Genomic DNA, 12107 nt, shown 5'->3' on the forward strand with positions numbered 1-12107 from the left:
GCATGTAATAACATACTCCTCAGTTTCCTAGAGTTAAATTTGTATCTTCCAATATATTTTAGTGACGGATCCCACACAGCAAACTTAACCTAAATTATCCCTTTTAAATTTGCTTCCTTACAAAAAAAATAGAATTAAATATAGTCTTATAAATTTTCCTAATGTGCTTGGTAGTGAAGCAAAATCAGCAGTAAGACAAAGAGTACTGCTGACTATTTCAATGAAGACCAAAATCAGTCAAGTATAATGTTCATCATTTCTTATTTACTATGATAATTAGATCCTGACATTCTGCACTGTGATGTGCATGGCTTGCTTTGTTGAAGATGTTACCCTCATTTCTTTGTCTTCTTCCCTTGCTACCAACTCAATATACATGCTTTTAGTATGTGTGCACAGAAAAGGAGTGCTTCAAAAGTTCCTCATCAGGCCAGCACTTCTCTACACACATACCTGGTAACATGGAGACAAGTGAATCTGCTTCCAGGGTCAGTGCTGCTTTGGTTCATGAAAGCAAATGCCTGGATATACATTCAACAAATGTTCTCTTAGACCGAAAATTAGCAGTGATGTGAGTGGATCTCTTGAACTTTGTAACTATAGTCAGGGTTAAGAATGACAGAATCTGAGTGTGGAGAATTGGGAGAAATAAAAGAATCAATCTGAAAACAGAACAGACTGGAGACTGGAGCACTCCTGCATCTCTCTTAGGGTGGAACTGTACATTAGCAGATGGCAGCCTAAAAACAATATGTGCTGAGAGAGCTTGAGATGTATGGCAAGATTTTCAACACCTACGCAAATGTTCAAAAGAGTATTGTCTGTCAGGGGTGGTGGAGGAACTTACAAGTTGTGTTTGTGTGGATTTCTGAAGCTATTATCTACATACTATCAGCTATGAGATGTTGGAGGCAAATTCAAGGCAAACTTTTACAAAATGGAATATGAGAACTAGTCACAATATTAATCCATATGTTTTGATGTAAGAATTATAAACCACATATAAAACAGCCCAGACCCTTCTTATTAGTAGACCATGTAGCTGGGTTGCTTATGAGAGGCAGCAGAAACTTGCAACTGAAGAGCAAATCGTGATCTTGCCATCTGCCTGGAAGGAATTATTATATAGGTTTTGCTGTCAATCAACCAACCTGTTTTGAAGCAAAGGCAGAACAGTATATGATGTTTTTTTCCATGCTCATTTCAAGCACTAATTCCTTACTCAGAAACTAACCATTTCTAACACTAGTACTGTGTGCAGGACTCTGACTGCGGCTCTCTGCCCCGCCCTGAAACAAGCAGATGAGGTGTAGAATAGAGAGCTTGGAGTGTTTTTCCTAAATAATTACATAGCCCATAGCTGTAACATGGAATTAAATCTTAAGGTGTTGTGTTTGTTAAAGTGATGGCATCAAGGAAGTATTGGCTGTTGTATATCACATACTCAGCACAGGAAAGACATAGACTTGTTGCAGCAGGTCCAGAGGAGGCCACAAAAATGATCAGAGGTATGGAACACCTCTCCTACGTGGAAAGGCTGAGAGAATTGCAGTTGTTCAGTCTGGAGAAGAGAAGACTGGTGGGAACTTACAGCAGCCTTCCAGTTCTTAAAAGGGGCTTATAAGAAAGATGGGGACAAAATTTTTTGCAGGGCCTGTTGCAAGAGGTGATGGTGTTAAACAAAAAGAAGTGAGATTTAGACAAGATGTAAGGAAGACATTTTTTACAATGAGAGTGGTGAAACACTGGCACATGTTGGCCAGAGAATCTGTAGATGCTCCATCCCTGGAAACATTCAAGGTCAGGTTGGATGGGGCTTTGAGCAACCTGATCGAATTGAAGGTGCCCCTGCTAATGGTAGGCAGGTTGGACTGAATGGGCTTTAAAGGTCCTTTCCACCCCAAAGCATTCTATGATTTTATGATTCATGCTGGTTCTCATGTTTTTTTTTAATTCCAGTGGGCAAACTTTCCCCAATTTCTCATTTCCACCTTTTTAAGGGTGTATTTTTTTGTTGCTTTCTAAAGTTCTTGGTTGGTTGGCTTGTTTTTCTCTTCATGAGTGTAACTGAAGTCAGAAATTGTCCCTATTATCCTGCTTTATCTTCTCAAGAATCTTCTTGTAAACTCTCGCCTATAGTATTGCACACTAGTGTTATTTCATCCATAAACAAATTTCCTTGTGTAACACTTCTAATTTGAAGATCTCCAGGCATGCCAAAATAAGTGCATGGAAGCCACACATTGCCCCTGCAGAATCCAGGGCATTCTAGAAGTAATAAATTGAAGTACAATTTAAGATCATATAGTGAATCTATTATAAACATTCATACTGCAAGGGGGTAAGTAGCAAAAAGACCTCTCAATTTGTTAATGTTTTTTCTACCACTGGCTTTCTTTATCATAAAGTGGAAGCAAATACACTGATTTGCAAATAAGCTATTTGGTCAGTCCCTTAGTGTAATATAAGAGCTGAGATTTTCTCTGCAGCTGGGGCCGATACAGAGTTAGTTGACTTTAAAGTGCTATTTTCAGGGTAGCACCTGGAGTTAAAAAGACCAGAAGTGCAACACTGCAGAGCTGAATTGGCTCCGTGCATTTTCCTTTTGCAAAGGTAGCAGCCAAAGCTTTCTTTACAAAATAAGATCTTTCTGAGCATAGGTGCAGCGCTGTGCTAGAATGTGCATTTGATGTGCACTAAAGCACCCAGGCATTCCTCGGTGCCTGCAGATATTTCAAGGCCAGGAGAGACACTGAGCTCATGTCAGAGCTCTATGCAGCGTTCCCTGGCACACAACACAACCATCCTGGCACGTCTTCCAAATCAGCCTAGTTGTGCTTTGTTGCTGGGATTTGCTCTTAACCAAAAAATTCTTTGCACCTGATAGCATTTTGAGCCTTCAAACCAGCTCATCCTTGTACCAGGTTGTGGGCCCTTTAAAGGCTCGTGGTTTGAGTTTATGCAAGTTCCCCATCTGAGTTAAGAGGTGAGAAGAGTAGAGTGGAGTTATGGTGTTGTCAGCTTCCAGGAGGGTGGCAGCAGCTAAACATTTATAGAAATAATTTTTGAGTTAGAGGGGGAGAGGAAAAAAAGGAGCTAAGCCTGCTTAAAAAAAAGGAGCAAAGCCTACTTAGGAGCTTGGACTTGTTTTTTGAAGGTTGGTGCTTGGGAATGAGACTTTTGGGGTTGGAGGAGTAGGTTTCTGGTTGTGTTCTTGATTTGGGCTTTTATGGTGTGTTGGGGAAGCTCTTTTTCTTCCCACTGATGTTGGGGAGGGGGTAGACAAGAAAGAGCTGATGAGTTTTTGAGGTTTGGTCTGTGTGGGAGCCTTTCTGCTATTGGTTTTGGCTGCTTTTCCTACTAAATTCCCTATGCCAGGAGCAAGTGAGAGGCTGGGTCAGGGGACAGTCTGTCACAGCACACTGGGAAGGAGATGGGGTATCAACCTGGGGGTGACTTGCTGCAATGCTATAGGGAGAAACTTGTTTCCTAGGTAGCCTTATTTCTATGCTGCTGTCTGATATATGTGAGCTTTGACAGAAGCATCTTACCTTAGCTGCTCTTGAAACTTCCTTTTTTTCATTACCTGGAGATAATGAAGACCTGTTGTTTGTTAAGTTTAACTGTAAGGCAGGAACATAGCAAACCTAGAGGAACTGAAGCTAGCCCAGTGACCATGTCTGAACTTGCTGTAGTGAATTTGCCTCCCAGGGTGTCTCAATTGCTTTGCTTCTGATGGTTTTATTTTATTTATGTTGTGAATATTGAAAGCACCTGTACCTTCATGTAAAAGTTGACTTTTCAGCAGCAAAAGTAAATGCTAAACTTGGGCTTGGGGACTGATATTTGACATACAGAAACTGATCAATCAAATAGAAAATGTCCTCTCTGACTATAGATGTACCAATTTTCACTTCATGTACTCTGGCCTGTGATTTGTCTGCTTTAGATGAGTCTCGCATTCAGTGTGGCTTTATCTCATATAGAAAGGCAACTGCATACTGACAATAGTAATAATTTTTTTTCGGAAACTAGGATTATTTCAATAGTGTTTTCATGTAGTGTGTTCAACTAGTCTACTATAAGAATGCCTGGGCTGAAGGCTCTTGAGTTTGTGCTATGCTGAAGCTGAGAATCAATGAGAAGTGGGGTTTCTGGATTTTCAGATCAGGATGAAATCTCCAGCTAATGTATAGCTGATAAAGGATAATAGTATCATTACTTGACAAGAACACCGTGACCAGCATCATTCTAGGGCTGTGTTATCTTGAGTGTCTTTGCTTTTTGGTATGTCTGAACTGAAACTAAATAAACAGCTCATCTACATCATATGAGGGTTGTGTTTACCTGCCATGCTATCTCAAGCACAGTCGTGTTTTTATGGTTGTATTTTGAATATACTGAGTGCCATTGAAACTTTGTTGCATGATGATATACTGCTCAGATAATTTGTCTTGTTAATCCTTAGCAAGTACTGATCTTGTTGGCTAATGGCAAGTTATAGATAAGGGCTGAGAATTTTTTCTGTGTTGCCCTACATACTATAACAATAACTAGGGCACAAACTTTTTGATATAAACTTCTTTGGCAAATATAGCTATGTTCTATTTTTTTTTCTTTTTCTTTTTTCCTCTCTTAAGCATGGAAAAAACTCTAAGAAGCAGAATCTGCCTCCCAAGCACAGTAATTGTGAAGACTAGACATCCCTTTAACAAGGAATGGCAACACCTTTAAGGTAGGCTGGGAAAAATAACTGTGAAAGTCTTTCCTTTTGTGCTCTGCTCTTGCTTCTCCTTGCTTTCGTCAATATTCAGGCTTGTTATTTAATTCCTCATTGTTTTCCAGTATAAGCTACTTATGCCATTCTTGTGATTTGGTGGGTTTTTTTAATGCCTTTGGCTATGACACCTTGATAATTGGACCTTCCTTGTAGGTTTGAGGCTGGGGTGGGATGAGGGGTGGCTGACAAAACTGCTGGTTTTGCCAGGCAGTGCTGGAACGGCTGAGGTGGCAAAGGAGAGAGGTGTTGCAGTGATGTGGCTTGAGAAAAGAGGATAGGAAGGAGCTACCAGGTTTCTGGCTGCCAAGCAGGATTTCTCCATGTTCCTTGCTGTGTTTCCTGGTGTTTCTGTGTCCTTGGCCAGTTCCCTATACCTACGTAACTGCACCCATGCTAGTTACAGAGCAAACTCCCTGGCACTCTGTATTTGAAGCAGGGCAGTAACTGTCTGAATAAGTTCCTGGACTCTAGTGGGAAAAGGTTTCCTTGCATAGATTTTGTTCAGCTCTGCTTCCTTGGACTTTTGGCATGTAGTCTTTGTGTTTGGCCAGCAGAAGCTGGTGGTCACAGCCAGACAAACCACCAAGTCTTTGTTCTTTCTTGATGATGTATTGTATAGCTTTCTGGCTGAGCGCTGCATGGCCATCATGGTTACATCTAGGAAAATCAGTGCACCTTCGCTTGCTGCTAAAAAGCTGAAGAAGAAGAAAGTCTGACAAAACAGACTAAAGGGTTTGATGCTGTTGTAGAAGACATGGGAAAGAAAGGACACCAGCCAGCGAGACTGGGCCAGACCTCCTTCAAGAGAAGAGGAAAAGCAGTGGGGACTGAGAAGGGAAAGTCTTGAGGCACGGAAGGCTTTCCTAGGAATATATTGAAAGTGCTAGAAAGGAAGCAGAGCAGGGCTGTGAGCATCTGGCTGGGCATAGGGGATGTGTGTGTATAATAAAACAGCAAACACTGCTACACTTGCATGCATTGCAATTGGCAAATTAGTGTTTGTCTGGGCAAACCTGTGCCCACAGCTGATTTCTAGGAAGGCTATAAGTCTTGTGCTCTCCCTGTCCCAGAAGAGTCCTGCTTTAGTGTTTGTGCTCTGTGTTCCACTGGGGCAAGAAACCAAGAGCCAGAAACACACAGAGAGGCATAGGGACCTGGATGAGGGTTGCTACTTGGCTGGTTTTACTCTGGGCTTTGTGATTACTCTTCAGGCTATTACGTAGAAGCAGATCAATATTCATGCACACAGATGCTAGTTTTCAATGAAGACAAGCTGCACTGAGAGGCTAGGGGGCCAAGCAGAACTGCTCTGTTGGATTTTAGGAAAAGCTTTCATAAATGTTGTGGACATAAAGTCAGTTATTCAGCTTTCACTGGAAGTAAGGTAAAACTTGCTGGTAGACTGCTCTTGGCTCACCTGGGGTGGGAACTTATAGACAGTGAGGAGCCGCAAGGTGTGTTGCCCATGCAGCAAACAAGACTGAGATTGGGTCTATACCAGAACACTTTAAGATGGGTGTGAGCAGCTGGGAGGTACAGAGGGTGCAAGCTGTGAAAAGCAAAGTTTCATTGTCCCTGGAGCAGTAGAACTAATGAGCTTTGCATTTCAAAGATGGCAAACCTCCTTCAGTCCCTGTAGAATACATGCCTGGGCTTTGTCGTGTTAAATCTTTGTATCAGGAAAAGACACGTGTGTGGGAGCTGGATGGAGAGGCAGAGGAGGCAGCATGCAGAAAGTAGAGGCCAGAGGCCCTTATTTGGGTGCACGTACCAATCTGCTGTCTGCATGAGTCTGCCCAAGTTGCATATGCTCTCTTTTTCTGTGTGTACGGAAAATGGTGATAAATAGAGGTTCAGGCAGTGAAGAGTGTTTATTTTTATTTGCCTGTTTTTGTCATCCACTTGGCATCTCTAAATGAATGGTGGAACCAGGAAGGAAAGGCTATTCTCTTTGTGAATACTCTTCTTGTGTGTGTGTGTGTGTGTGAGGCAGCTTGTCTCAAAGGCAGTTGGGTGCACGCTGACCTCTTGCAACTTGGAAATATCATGCTGGTGTAATAGTCAGTTTTTGGCAACCCTGCCAGCAACCCCACAGAGTCCTTCAGTCAGAATTATAAATAAGCAGTTTTCCATGCTCTCACACTCGGACAGCTCAGGTCCTGGTCTCTGTCTTTTCTTCTGTTTGCCATCAGGTCTATCTAAGTTGGGGTGGAAGGACTCCCTTTCGACGCTTCACCTCTCAGTGGCCAAGCATAGACCACGTAACCCAAGGGCTGTTCTGTCCCTTTGCAGAGCCTGGATCCATCCTGCCTCAGTGCTGGAGAGAAATGGGATTGCTGACAACCCCATCTACCTTTTTTCTAGAGACAAACTACTCTTTCAGCCTTCCCTCTTGATAACAAAGGATTTAAATATGCAGAGTGTTCAGTACAGTATAATTTTTTCCTTCTTATTTTCTTTCCAATGTGTCAACTTTAGTGGCCCCACATTCAACGCAGGCCCATGAGTGCACAAGATCATCATCCCCTTGAGAGCCAGTGACTCCTGAAGTGAGGAGGGTAACAAAAGCATTGAGGGAAGATGATGCTGTCTAGCTCAAAGCAGGGTAGAGGAACTGTTTTCTGTCTTGTTGGTCCACTGAAAGTTAAAATTGGCAGCAAAGATATCAAAGCAGGTGTGAGGATGTTTCGTCAAGAGTTGCCAAGGTCTCCTCTGTTCCTGTCAGATGCTGGGAGCCAGAGGAGGAAAATGACTGCAAGTGCAACCTGTTTAATATTCTCTTCTGTCCCTCTGATCTCCCCCCTACTCTGCAGAAGCAACATGTCCCATGTTTGTGCAGAGCTTGTCCTGAGCAATAGCAGCATCTGTCAGGGGTTACAGTGGCATTAGCCTCATGGAGCTGGGAGTTAGCAGGGCTTGGCAGAGTGACAGTTCTGCTGTACCTTACATAAATCTGTATCTTGCATAAATCTGTCTGACTACTCTGCCAAGGTGTGTGGTCACAATTTGTCTGATTTCTTCTGCCATCCATAAGGTCTTCCATTTTCCTAGAAGATTTTGCTAGCTTCTTGAGGACCCTCTCCCTCCTCTCGCTTCACACCACCCCACTCCAAACCCTTTTCCTTCTAGTTTCCCTGGAAGACCTAGAATGAACTTTTTTTTTTTAAAAGAGGTGTTATTTTAAAATAAATTCTCATTACCTGCCTCTCTCAGGTGCTGCAGAAAGCTCCCCAGATTCTCATGGAAGGTGGAAAGGACTTGAGCCTCCCTTTGACTTCGTCAGCAAACCACAGGAACCTGCTACCCACCCCTAATCTTTTATGGGATGCACCTGAATCCATGTCCTGGTTCCCTGCTCTTCAGTGCTTAATGGTGCTTGGTGTGCCTTGGTTGCCTCTCATCAGCTTTCTTGGACACTTCTAGACCCTTCTGAGGTCAAAAAATGGCAGTGAATGCCCTAGTTCTTGGCCTTCTTCCAGCGTCTAAGGAAATTCTTGGTGAAAACAAGAAAACCTTTAAACAGATCATTATATCCCCAACTAAACTTGTACCATGTGTTTTCCTATGAAGCATCTGAGAAAAAGCTGACCTCTTGAAAAACATATCTGGTCACCATACAGCTTGTTTTGAAGCATCTTCTCATCCCCAACACTGCTCAGAGACCTGGTAAGAGCCATGCTGCAGTGGTGGTCCACTCACCAGTGCTCTCCTGTGTTTTTGTTGTCATCCCTCCTCCTCCTCATTGCTTTATTGTTTCAAGGCTGTAACGAAGAGCTGCTCTGAGCACCGTGGCAGGGACCGGAGTGGTGTTCAGCCAGTCTGCAGGGCCAGTCTCTCAATATGTTTTACCCAGTAAAATACAGCAGCTCCAGTGGAATGTAGGGGCTGTTAAGTAAGCTCATTGCACTTCCCAGAGAGAGTCTCCACTGAGATATATGTCCTTGGGTGCTGAGCAAAGGAGGTGCTTGAGGGTAAGGGTACTCGTTACTGTTATTATTTACTGTTTGATGTCTGGAGCTGGTTGGTAAGCGTTTAAGGTTCTACACCCTTTTACCACAGGTTATCAAGGTGCGTGTGTGGGGAGGAATCCTTTGCTTGTGTTACAGCACAGCCCTGGGCTCTTAAAATGGAAGTTTGTTTTGTTTCCAAGCATTCTTTCTTTTGTAGGCAGGGGCGAAAGCTGTGATGCTAGGTGAATGGTATGTATTCAATCTATACAATAGCTCTTTAAAAAATAATCGCATAGGGTACAAGAGGGACAGGAAGACGCTTCATTCTTATCAAACACTTTCGATGAGGACAATGGATGAATATAGTAAATAACCTGGCATATCTGAGCTTTAGTATTTAGGAGAAATAAATGGGAGGGTGTTTTTCCCCCCTTGTCTGCTGAGATGCATCAGAAATGGAGTTGGAAGGACGGCTTTCACTCAGTTGTGGCAAGGTGCTGGAAAGCCCATGGGAGCGTGTAGAAGCCTTCTGCCCTCCCCTGTCTCTCCGCTAGTTCTCGTTACACTTTCCCTGCACCACCCTCCCCGCTCTGCTACGAACCAGAAGAGGCTCCCTTTAAGTCTCATTCGCCTCTTGCAAAGAAGTGCAAGAGCAACGCCTGGGGAACAGAGCCGGCAGAATTAGCGCATCCCAAGCTGCTCATTGGGTACCACCAGCCCCTCGCCCCTCTCGGGGGGGGCTCATTCCGCACCCGCTTCTCGCGAAGGAACCAGCGCCGAGTCCCAGCGCCGCTATTTAAGCGCAGCTCCAGTCTCTCAGCCCGGCTGTGGGGTTTTTTTCAACCGAGGGCTGTGTCGCTTTAAGGCATGTGATACTTTTCCCGAGCGGGGATGCGTTGAAATAGGCTCCGGTACTCGCAGCATCCTTAGAGCTGCCTCTCTCGGCACTGCTGGAGCGAGGCTGCTCTGCTCTTAGGCACAAACTGCTCCTCGTTCTTAACTAGCCTGGAAGCTGCACATTATCTCAAGATCACTTCAAAGGTCTCTTCAAGCAGAAGGTGATGCCAGCAGATGATTTAAAGGTGAAAATGAGAAGGTTTCCACCCCTCAATCCTTGGCCACTTCTCTGACGGCAGAGTCTGAGAGCTCAGATGCCTTCTTTACTCTGGAAACAGGATTTGTAACGAAAGAGTCTTTTGTGTTTTTTTTTTCTTTTAATCCTGATAAAGAAGATTATTGGGAAGCTATTCAAAATCCCTTATTGTGATACAGATGGATTTAAAAAAGTGTTAGATCTTTCCAATGAACACTACTAGAGTGCTCTGCTCTTGGCTGGATTACTCAGGTAAGGAGCTCCTTTAGGATTTAAGATTCAGAAAGCAGGTCTGGAACTCATCAGATAATGAGCAGAGGAATACTCGCTGCTGTGTTTCTTACTAATGATAAGATGATCTGTGTGTCAAAGTGTGTATGTGACAGCAGCTTGCTGGCAAAGAAGTGCATGAAGAAATGTCTGTGGCAAATGCAGGGGTTTGCACAACTGTAGTTTGAAACTGTACTTTGAGAAAGGTTCTTAACAAGAGAAGCGGGGAGAGCAGAGAGCTAATAATAAAGCCTGAGTGGGTTAAGTCAGTCTGCTCTCCATGTGGTTATGAATATGATGCTTGAGGAAAGACACAGGAGCGTTTAGCAGGCTGTAGAAGTTTGGCTCTGCTTGCTATTTGGCCAAGATTTTTAAAGTTCGGTTTAAATAACCAAAATACCTGCAGTGTCCCTATGGGAGAGTCGCCTTTCCTTCTTTCCTCATTGTATAAAAAGCATGGGAGTACCAGATATGACAAAAAGGCATTAATTCCTGAAGACACAGGAAGCCTACCGGGAACTCCCTGATCTGAGAGGGTTGAATCTGTTTTGCAAGATAAGTAGGTCTAAAAAGAGGGGAGGAAAAAGTACACTGTACACTGCAAAGTAAATAGTCAGAAATGAAATTAATTACGTGCTAAGCAGTACATCAAACACTCAATATAGAGAAAGGAAGAGCCTCATGCTGGTAAAAATAATGTTTTAGTATTTTCTATTAATTACACTTGTCAGATTATGTGGTTCTTTCAGCAATGTAGCCTTAAAAATCTTCGCAAACACTCTCTGCTTCTATAAAACCAGGGGCAAAAAATATTTCATGTACGCATTTATTACCATTGTATTTCACTATTATATTAATATTGTTAATTTTCAAACTGCAGTAGCCTCCCTAATATCACATACAGACTTTCTATTTTTTAAATTTTGTTTAACAGTATGATTTTTCTGAGAGATTTAATCTTTCAAAGTCCCTCTTGCTCTATGAAAATGATGTTCAGCTGATTGGATTACTAGATAGAAAATGGCATCACATCATTGGCTGAATAAGGAGAGTGTCTGAAGTTTGATTAATTTGGCAATATGAAATGCAGCAGAAGGTGTTGTTAAGGGAACTGGACGATGTGTAGTGTAGCTGATCCTTGCTGGCATTGAGAAAGAGCTTTCCCTCTGAAGTTAAAAAGTCAGAGGGAAATACGGGCAGTTAATACAATAATGAATAAAAGTGTGAAAAATACAGTTGTCTATATTGGATGGCCAATTGTGCCAGCACTGGGAGACAAAGGAATTGCTCTTTTCCTTTGTATTATGAATCTTCTTAAAATTTTGACAAAATTTTCTTTGTGAGAAGACCAAATCTTCTTACAGAGTATGTATGAAATTCAGTCTGTTCATACTCCAGTCCCTTTATGTGCATGGGTCAAACAAAAGGAAGCAGATTTCATCTGGGTATTAGGACATAATTCTGAGTAACAATCACTTTGTTTAGCAGACAGCGTGATTAAAAATTAATGCTTGCAAAAGTAAAAAACGATAAATGGTTACCTTGGGGTCAGTATTAGCCTTCCAGTCCTGGGACTGGAGTGTGTTTGAAATGCATCATGAACATCTGATGATGTTGTACGCCTATTTGTAATGTGTTAGAAGTAGTTTGATACTGTCTGGACATCATGGATTTTTAACTGGGCATGTGATTTTTTTTTTTTAATTTAACTCCCTTGCAAATTCAGCTGTGGACCAGTGTGAGGATATTTTCCAGACTTCTGTTTACATGGGTTATGGCTTTTTAGTCCTCAGATCATTACAGTTTCATTTTTACCACTGAATTATTAAAGTTATCCAGACTACTGTGTTGACATCTTACCTCAGCTGTCCTTTTTGGATGTGACCTTAGTTGTATGGTAATTGCATCCTGCAGGGGGAATAATAACACAGAGACAAAAGATATTTAGCAAAATAAGTAAAATATAAAAGAAAAAAAACCTGTTGTAATGAGAGCTGACTATTCTGTGTGCTGT

General features: G+C 42.5%; 1 protein-coding gene across 1 annotated transcript in view; it reads left to right on the top strand.

Annotated features, from left to right (window-relative positions):
• Nucleotides 1-9713: 9713 nt before the first annotated feature.
• The window catches only part of TAFA1 (TAFA chemokine like family member 1), a 228015-nt gene continuing 225621 nt past the window's right edge, over nt 9714-12107 (top strand). The window contains exon 1 of the mRNA XM_069866288.1: nt 9714-10075. The gene's annotated coding sequence lies outside the window, so the exon portion shown is untranslated. The remainder of the gene's footprint in view (nt 10076-12107) is intronic.

This window comes from Phaenicophaeus curvirostris, chromosome 11 (assembly GCF_032191515.1).
Source record: "Phaenicophaeus curvirostris isolate KB17595 chromosome 11, BPBGC_Pcur_1.0, whole genome shotgun sequence".
In the NCBI taxonomy this organism is placed as follows: domain Eukaryota; kingdom Metazoa; phylum Chordata; class Aves; order Cuculiformes; family Cuculidae; genus Phaenicophaeus; species Phaenicophaeus curvirostris.